Source organism: Bidens hawaiensis, unplaced genomic scaffold (genome assembly GCF_021521415.1).
Source record: "Bidens hawaiensis isolate Kalapana, Puna unplaced genomic scaffold, B.hawaiensis_p1.1 tig00000190_1, whole genome shotgun sequence".
Lineage (NCBI taxonomy): Eukaryota > Viridiplantae > Streptophyta > Magnoliopsida > Asterales > Asteraceae > Bidens > Bidens hawaiensis.
In genome coordinates this window covers 2,901,977-2,909,769 of record NW_027491020.1, presented here as the reverse complement: position 1 = coordinate 2,909,769, position 7,793 = coordinate 2,901,977, and the positions used below count along the sequence as shown (strand labels likewise).

The 7,793-nt window shown below is 36.5% G+C and overlaps 1 pseudogene across 1 annotated transcript; it reads left to right on the top strand.

The window, feature by feature from the left end:
- Nucleotides 1–3,293: 3,293 nt before the first annotated feature.
- Nucleotides 3,294–6,717, top strand: LOC143594854 (pyruvate kinase, cytosolic isozyme-like; annotated as a pseudogene). Its single transcript, XR_013146425.1, has 3 exons — nucleotides 3,294–3,561; nucleotides 3,628–4,089; nucleotides 5,651–6,717. The product of XR_013146425.1 is annotated as a pyruvate kinase, cytosolic isozyme-like (transcript).
- The last annotated feature ends 1,076 nt before the right edge of the window (nucleotides 6,718–7,793 follow it).

Genomic DNA, 7,793 nt, shown 5'->3' with positions numbered 1-7,793 from the left:
CAGGTATATTGTGCGACAAGAGTTTCCCGACTAAACTAAAGAGAAAATTTTATAGGGTTGCAGTTAGACCTGCAATGCTATATGGAACAGATTGTTGGGCCATCAAGAAGGCGCAAGTGCGGAAGATGGAGGTAGCAGAAATGAGTATGCTACGTTGGATGTGTGGGCACACAAGGCTAGACCGAATAAGAAACGTTGTGTTTCGAGAGAGATTAGGGGTAGCAAACATATCAGACGAGATAAGAGAGTGGAGATTGAGATGGTTTGGGCATGTGAAGAGAAGACAGACGACGAATCCTGTTAGATCCGTAGAAAACATTACTATAGAGGGGGGAAGGGGTAGAGGACGACCTAAATTGATTTGGGATGAGAGGATTAGGCATGATCTCATAGACCTAAACCTCTCCGAGGACAAGGTTGAGGATAGGAATCTTTGGAGAAGTAGAATTAAAGTTAATGATTTTTAAGAAGAAATGAATACCTTAGGGCTTATACTTAACTTATTTAGGTCACATACCATAATGGTATTTCCCCTTCATATATTATTATTATTATATTACTATTACTATTAGTATTATTAGTTTTGATATAACTGTTGAACTTTGATTCCCTTGTTTTGCTTAATACATATTATTATTATTATTAGTATTATTATTATTACTATTACTATTAGTGCTTTATATAACTGTTGAACTTTGTTTTCTTTTGTTTTGCTCCATACATATGTATTTAGAGCCGAGGGTCTCTCTGGAAGCCACCTCTTTATCCTTTTGGATAGAAGTACGGTGTGCCTACATCCCACCCTCCCCAGACCCTACTTATAGCTTTGCTGTCGGTGGGACTTCACTGGGTATGATTGATTGATTGATTGATTGATGTTTAATCGGAGTCCCACTAGCAATAGGTCTCCGAATCCGGTTTCGGATTCGTCAAATTTCCGTCCGCGTTGTGGTTAATGTCGCCGGTGTAGTCCGGTTGGCGTTCCGTAGAACGTGGAATGTCGACTCACTTCTCCTACCGTAGTGTTCGGGGCGTTCGGGTTCGACTTCGGCGCGTAAAATCCCGAATATTATAATTCGGTGTTTTGATATATGTGTTTATGTTTATGTGTTTATGTATTGTGTAATATATATAAAAGAATGGTTGTGTTCATTGTGTGTTCGGGATCGGGTTTGGGGATAACTAAAAAACGAGTCGGTTCGTCGTTTTTTAGTTAAAAGTTTCCTAAAAAACGACCCGTTTCGCCGTTTTTAGTGAAAAGTTTGTTAAAAAACGAGCTGTTTCGTCGTTTTTGGGTGAAAAGTTTGTTAAAAAACGACCCGTTTCGCCGTTTTTTAGTGAAAAGTTTGTTAAAAAACGAGCCGTTTCGTCGTTTTCGGGTGAAAAGTTTATTAAAAAACGAGCCGTTTCGTCGTTTTTTAGTTTCATCGTTTTTTAGTGAAAAGTTTGTTAAAAAACGAGCCGTTTCGTCGTTTTTTAGTGAAAAGTTTGTTAAAAAACGAGCCGTTTCGTCGTTTTTGAACAAAAAGTTTGTTAAAAAAACGACCCGTTTCGTCGTTTTTTAGTGAAAAGTTTGTTAAAAAACGACCCGTTTCGTCGTTTTTGAACAAAAAGTTTGTTAAAAAACGACCCGTTACGTCGTTTTTGAACAAAAAGTTTGTTAAAAAACGAGCCGTTTCGTCGTTTTTGAAATAAAAGTTTGTTAAAAAACGACCCGTTTCGTCGTTTTTGAACAAAAAGTTTGTTAAAAAACGAGCCCTTTCGTCGTTTTTGAAAGAAAAGTTTGTTAAAAAACGACCCGTTTCGTCGTTTTTGAACAAAAAGTTTGTTAAAAAACGAGCCGTTTCGTCGTTTTTTAGAGGTTTGTTAAAAAAAGACCCGTTTCGTCGTTTTTGAACGAAAAGTTTGTTAAAAAACGACCCGTTTCGTCGTTTTTGAACAAAAAGTTTGTTAAAAAACGACCTGTTTCGTCGTTTTCGGACTCGTTTCGTCGTTTAAAAATATTATATACAGTATATATATATATATATATATATATATATGCAACATATATATACAGCGTATGTATATATGCAGCATATATATACAGCAGCATATATATATATGCAGCATATATATATATATATATATATATATATATATATATATATATATATATATATATGCAGCATATATATATATATATACATCAGCATATATATATGCAGCATATATATATATATCTACGGACTATATATACACAATATATATATATACTATAGGGCATACATACAGAACATAAACACAGGTTTAATTATATAGCACATTGTGGTACTTAATATATATTAGATATTGTGTAGTTTTATTAAATGGTAGCTCAGTCTAACTGGTTTGTGTTGTTTGTTGTTAAACCGGGGGTCCGGGGTTCGAACCCCACCCACTACATGAAATTTGGATATTTAGTTTTAGGTTTAATTATAGACTCAGGGGTAAAAAGGTAATTTCACAGTTTTTTGGTCGGTCAACTGATGACAAGGAGTCAGATTGACCCGCCCAAATATCACGATGGTCCAAAGTTCGCAAAATCATTTTCAGTGTCAAACCTGTAGAATCGATCCCATATAACAGGGAGACAAAATACAGATTTCTCTTATTTATATATTATTATATAATATTCTAAAGACTAGGAAAGCAACCGTACACGCGACCTCAATACTGTCCACTTCTTGCTGCTGCTGCTTGAGTGAGTTATTTATTTATTTATTTTGTAATGTGTATGATTTGATTTTGATTCTAGGTTTTCGTTTGAGATGTAGACCGAACAACAGAAGTTGCTTATTATATCCAGATAATGTTTATGTTAAGTTATGTTGTGAAGCACATTTTCTTGCTTTCTTTCTTGTTGATTTGGATCTGAATTGTACCCACCCTTAATTATATTATATTATATTATATTATATTTGTAGAATTGGTAGCCCTCCCTCCTGATTTAGAGTTTGTTATTTTATACTTATACGTGTGTGTCTTCTGCTTTTGGTCAATCGGAATCAGAATCTCAACTCAAAATTATATTAATAAATTAACATACTTGGATTATTATGTGAGTTTGGATGGAATTATTAAGTCACTTCAACTCTTGCTTTTTAGATGACCTGTTACCTGTCAAACCATGAAATTGATGTTCCTGGTCTGATTCTTTCTTTTATTAGATTATCAAAATGTCATCAATGTTCTTCAACTTTGTTTTATTTTATTTTTTTAAGAAACTGTTGTTTACTGATTATATATCTTTATGAGAGAGATTTGTTAAACAGATCATCCAGCATGTCAAACATAGACATTGAGGGCATCCTGAAGGACCTTCCAAATGATGGGCGCATTCCCAAAACAAAGATTGTATGCACCCTTGGCCCGGCTTCTCGCTCTGTGGCTATGTGTGAGAAGCTACTGCGGGCAGGGATGAATGCTGCCCGCTTCAACTTCTCTCACGGGACCCACGAGTATCATCAGGAGACGTTGAACAATCTTCGTATTGCCATGCAAAACACTCAAATCTTGTGTGCAGTAATGCTCGACACCAAGGTAGAAGATTTTACTTGATTAAAATTAGGGGTTTTATTAAAGATTCCAACCCATTATTCTTTGTAGGGGCCCGAGATTCGTACTGGATTTCTACAAAATGAGAAACCCATCCAGCTCAAGGAAGGGCGTGAGATTACAATAAGCACCGATTACACCATCAAGGGAAATGAAGAAACCATATCTATGAGCTATAAGAAACTGCCAGTTGACTTGAAACCTGGTAACACCATCCTATGTGCAGATGGGACCATCACCTTAACGGTTTTGTCATGTGATCCTGCATCCGGGACTGTTAAATGTCGGTGTGAGAACACAGCTATGTTAGGTGAGAGAAAGAATGTGAATCTTCCTGGTGTGGTGGTTGATCTTCCTACATTAACAGAAAAGGATAAAGAAGACATTCTTCAATGGGGCGTTCCTAATAACATTGATATGATTGCACTCTCCTTTGTCCGTAAGGGGTCTGATCTTGTAAATGTTCGCAAAGTTCTTGGCCCACATGCCAAGAATATTCAGTTGATGTCAAAGGTATGTGTTCTTTTATTAATTTTCTATGCGCTGTGTAGTACTGTTTAAATAGCATGTGACTTGCTCGAAATCTGCTTGTTTGTAACGATCCGAGCCTGAGTCAATGTAAGCTTGGTTCGTTGGCTGTGCGGTGTTTGGGAATTAACCAAAACTTTTAATATGCATAAGCTTTAATACAAAGTTATAACCCATTTTAATAATGTTTAAAAATATTAAGTTTTTGTTTTATATATATCAGTATTTGTAAAAAAGTACAAGTTAATTTTTTTTAGAATTGCTAAAAATAAACAAGCTGACTTAGGCTTTTGACGAGTAGAGCTTGAGCCCAACATGCCAGCTTGTTAAGATAAACGAACCGAGCCTGACCCACCCTGGCCGGATTTTTTACAGCCCTAGTGTTGTGATCCTGAATAATCATAGTTATAATCAGATAGATGGAATTTAACGTGATGCAATAGGCGTGTTTGGTTGTGCTTATGTTTTAAAGATTAATATTCTAAAGATTAAATGATCAATACACATTTTTATATATTGTTCTTAAAATTTAAAAGTTGAAATTTATTCTTTTATCAACTACAAAGACAGTTTTTTTTTGGTAAATTTCTTGTCTAACATTTTCTAAAGATGGTAAATAAGTTATGTTATTTTTTTGTATGCTTAGTTTTTCTACAAGCATAAGATGGTGTTTGACTGCTTGGCATTGCAGTTTAAAAGTGATTGTCTGATCATTGCGTTTTTTAATCACAGAATCAATTTTATTGTTTGGATTATGTTAAACAGTTTCTAGCAATCTGGCTATCTCTTAATTTAGGGGTGAAATAGTTAGTTTTGGATAATCAGTTTAGTTGAAATAAAATTGATGTCAGTTACATAAAAATATAGGGGATATTATACATGTAGATGTTTAGATGTTTAAATGATCAGAATTGGGCAAACACTCAGAAATTGATTAATCTAATTATCACAATTTTGAATATCAGAAACACACATCCAAACCATAGTTATTAAAAGCCCTCGCTTCTTGCGCCTAGGCCCATTTTTTCAGGCGAGGCTCAATAAATGCGCTTTTAGTTCCTAGGCGAGCGCTTCAGCATTGTCTATGCCAAGAACATGAGAAGATAAAAGCCGAGCAAAAGAAACGCATGGAGTGCTATTAAAACTTAGATCTAGGAGAGGTCAAAAGCATTTTATTGATACATTTTGTTATTCAAGTCGTGGAATTACATTTGAATCTTGAATATTTTAGAACTTTTGGTACCAATTTGATGATATTTTATATAATAGCCTTTGTTTTTAGTTTATTTGAAGAATAGTATTATTTTACATATACATATTATATTTTAAATTTTTTATTCAAGTGCGCTTTTTTTCTTCAGGCCCTCGCTTTTTTTGCGCCTAGGCCCTAAGCGAGGCCTATGCGGCTAGCGCATTTGATAACTATGATCCAAACACTAATCCAAGAACCGCTAGAAGCATATCTGTTCCGGCTGTCATCGTCTCTGTCAATATTTATTCTTTAATTTGGGTATTAACGTATTTTAAATGGATTGGAATTTTGAAGGTTGAGAACCAGGAAGGAGTAGTAAACTTTGATGAGATCTTGCGTGAGACCGATTCGTTCATGGTTGCTCGTGGTGATCTAGGAATGGAAATTCCAGTTGAAAAGATCTTCTTGGCCCAAAAAATGATGATCTACAAGTGCAATCTAGCTGGAAAGCCTGTGGTGACTGCAACCTAAATGCTCGAGTCAATGATCAAATCACCCCGGCCCACCCGTGCTGAAGCCACCGATGTGGCAAACGCGGTTCTCGATGGTACCGATTGTGTCATGCTTAGTGGCGAAAGTGCAGCCGGTGCATACCCAGAAATAGCTGTCAAAACCATGGCCCGCATCTGCATTGAAGCCGAGTCGTCTCTGGACTATGGACTCATTTTCAAAGAGATGATACGGTCAACCCCGTTGCCAATGAGCCCGTTAGAGTCGCTTGCATCATCCGCTGTTAGAACCGCTAACAAGGCTCATGCTAAGCTCATTGTGGTTCTAACCAGGGGTGGGACCACGGCTAAGTTAGTAGCAAAGTATAGACCCGCGGTTCCTATTCTGTCGGTGGTGGTCCCGGTTTTGTCGACTGACTCGTTTGACTGGACGTGCAGTGACGAGACGCCAGCTAGGCATAGTCTGGTGTACAGGGGGTTGGTTCCTATTCTTGCTGAGGGGTCTGCTAAGGCGACTGATGCTGAGTCAACCGAGGTGATTTTGGAAGCTGCTTTGAAATCCGCGACTGCGAAAGGGCTGTGTAAGAAGGGTGATGCGGTTGTGGCGCTTCACCGTATCGGTGCTGCATCTGTGATCAAGATTTGCATAGTCAAGTAAGATGCTCAGAGTTCACTTTGGTTGTGAAATGAATTGGTTTTGTATTAGTATCTTAAACTTGAAGCATGTTATGTTTTGATGATGTGGATCATGTGACCTACCATGGACTAGTTTCTTGTGTTTGAAAATCGTAGGTTTGTTTGATTAATCAATATCTGGGCCAAATGTGTTTTGATTTGTTTTATGTCTGTTGAGGTGTGAGTTAAATGCACATAGGTTTTAATACTTGGTTATTAGTTTAGAAAATATTTATCATGTCACATTTTATTGGTTAATAAACAAAATAGTTAGAAAAATTTATCATGTCACCTTTTATTGGTTAATAAACAAAATATTGAGAAAATATGTTTATTTTAAATGACTTAAAAAAGTTTTTTTTTTCACTCACGGGATTTGAACATTTACCGTATGTAAATGCATAGTTTTATATTATAAAACACATTGATACCGTATAGTATCAATGTGTTTTATATTATAAAACACATTGATACCTTTCTAACGAAATATCATTTTTAACAACATATTATATTATTATTTTGAAGTGTAGATATATCTAACTCCATTTAAATCAGGTAGAGGTATTGGGTTTTGGTTACACGTTACATGGTAGGTGTACCCCATCTATATTGTGCTAACTTGTGTGCTAGAAATATATGTACATAAAAATAGATGTAACTAACTACCCTTTGTTTATAAATGTTATACATGTGTACTAGAAATATATCTACATAAATAGATGTAGTTACCAATTGTTTATCACACATATACATGTGCTCACGCCTGTTGTTTTACGAAAAGAGAAAATGATTTTCGTGTGAAAACTCATCTATTGAAAGAGATCCGAAAAGAAAATAAAATAAAAAGACCCAAAAACCCTTAAGTACTGCCCGCGGATCAACTAAGAGCTCCTCACAAGTCACCCGCGAGACATACGGATCACCCGCTTAACCGTCTAAGAAAGAAACACCCACATGACGTATGCGGAAGCATCCTGGCATCCTCAGAAGTCATCCGCAAGACGGAGTACCCGTCCGCACAAAATGACTAGGAGGTAATGCCTCAGGACAGCTGTTATTAACTAATTAATTTCTAGAAGATTTGTCAAGTTGCTTTCTTGGGCAATACGTGACCCCTCGGCTAATGAATAAAGGACACCTGGCGAGGCCGTTATAACCGTGCACATGACCAGGGTTATTTATCATCCTATCACGTGAGGACACGTGTCCAAGTTGTTATACATGCACATGCGACGTATAACTGAACCTATCATGTGAGGACACGTGTCCAGGTGGTTACAAGAGCATCTTCTGAAAAGGACAGCTGGCCCAAT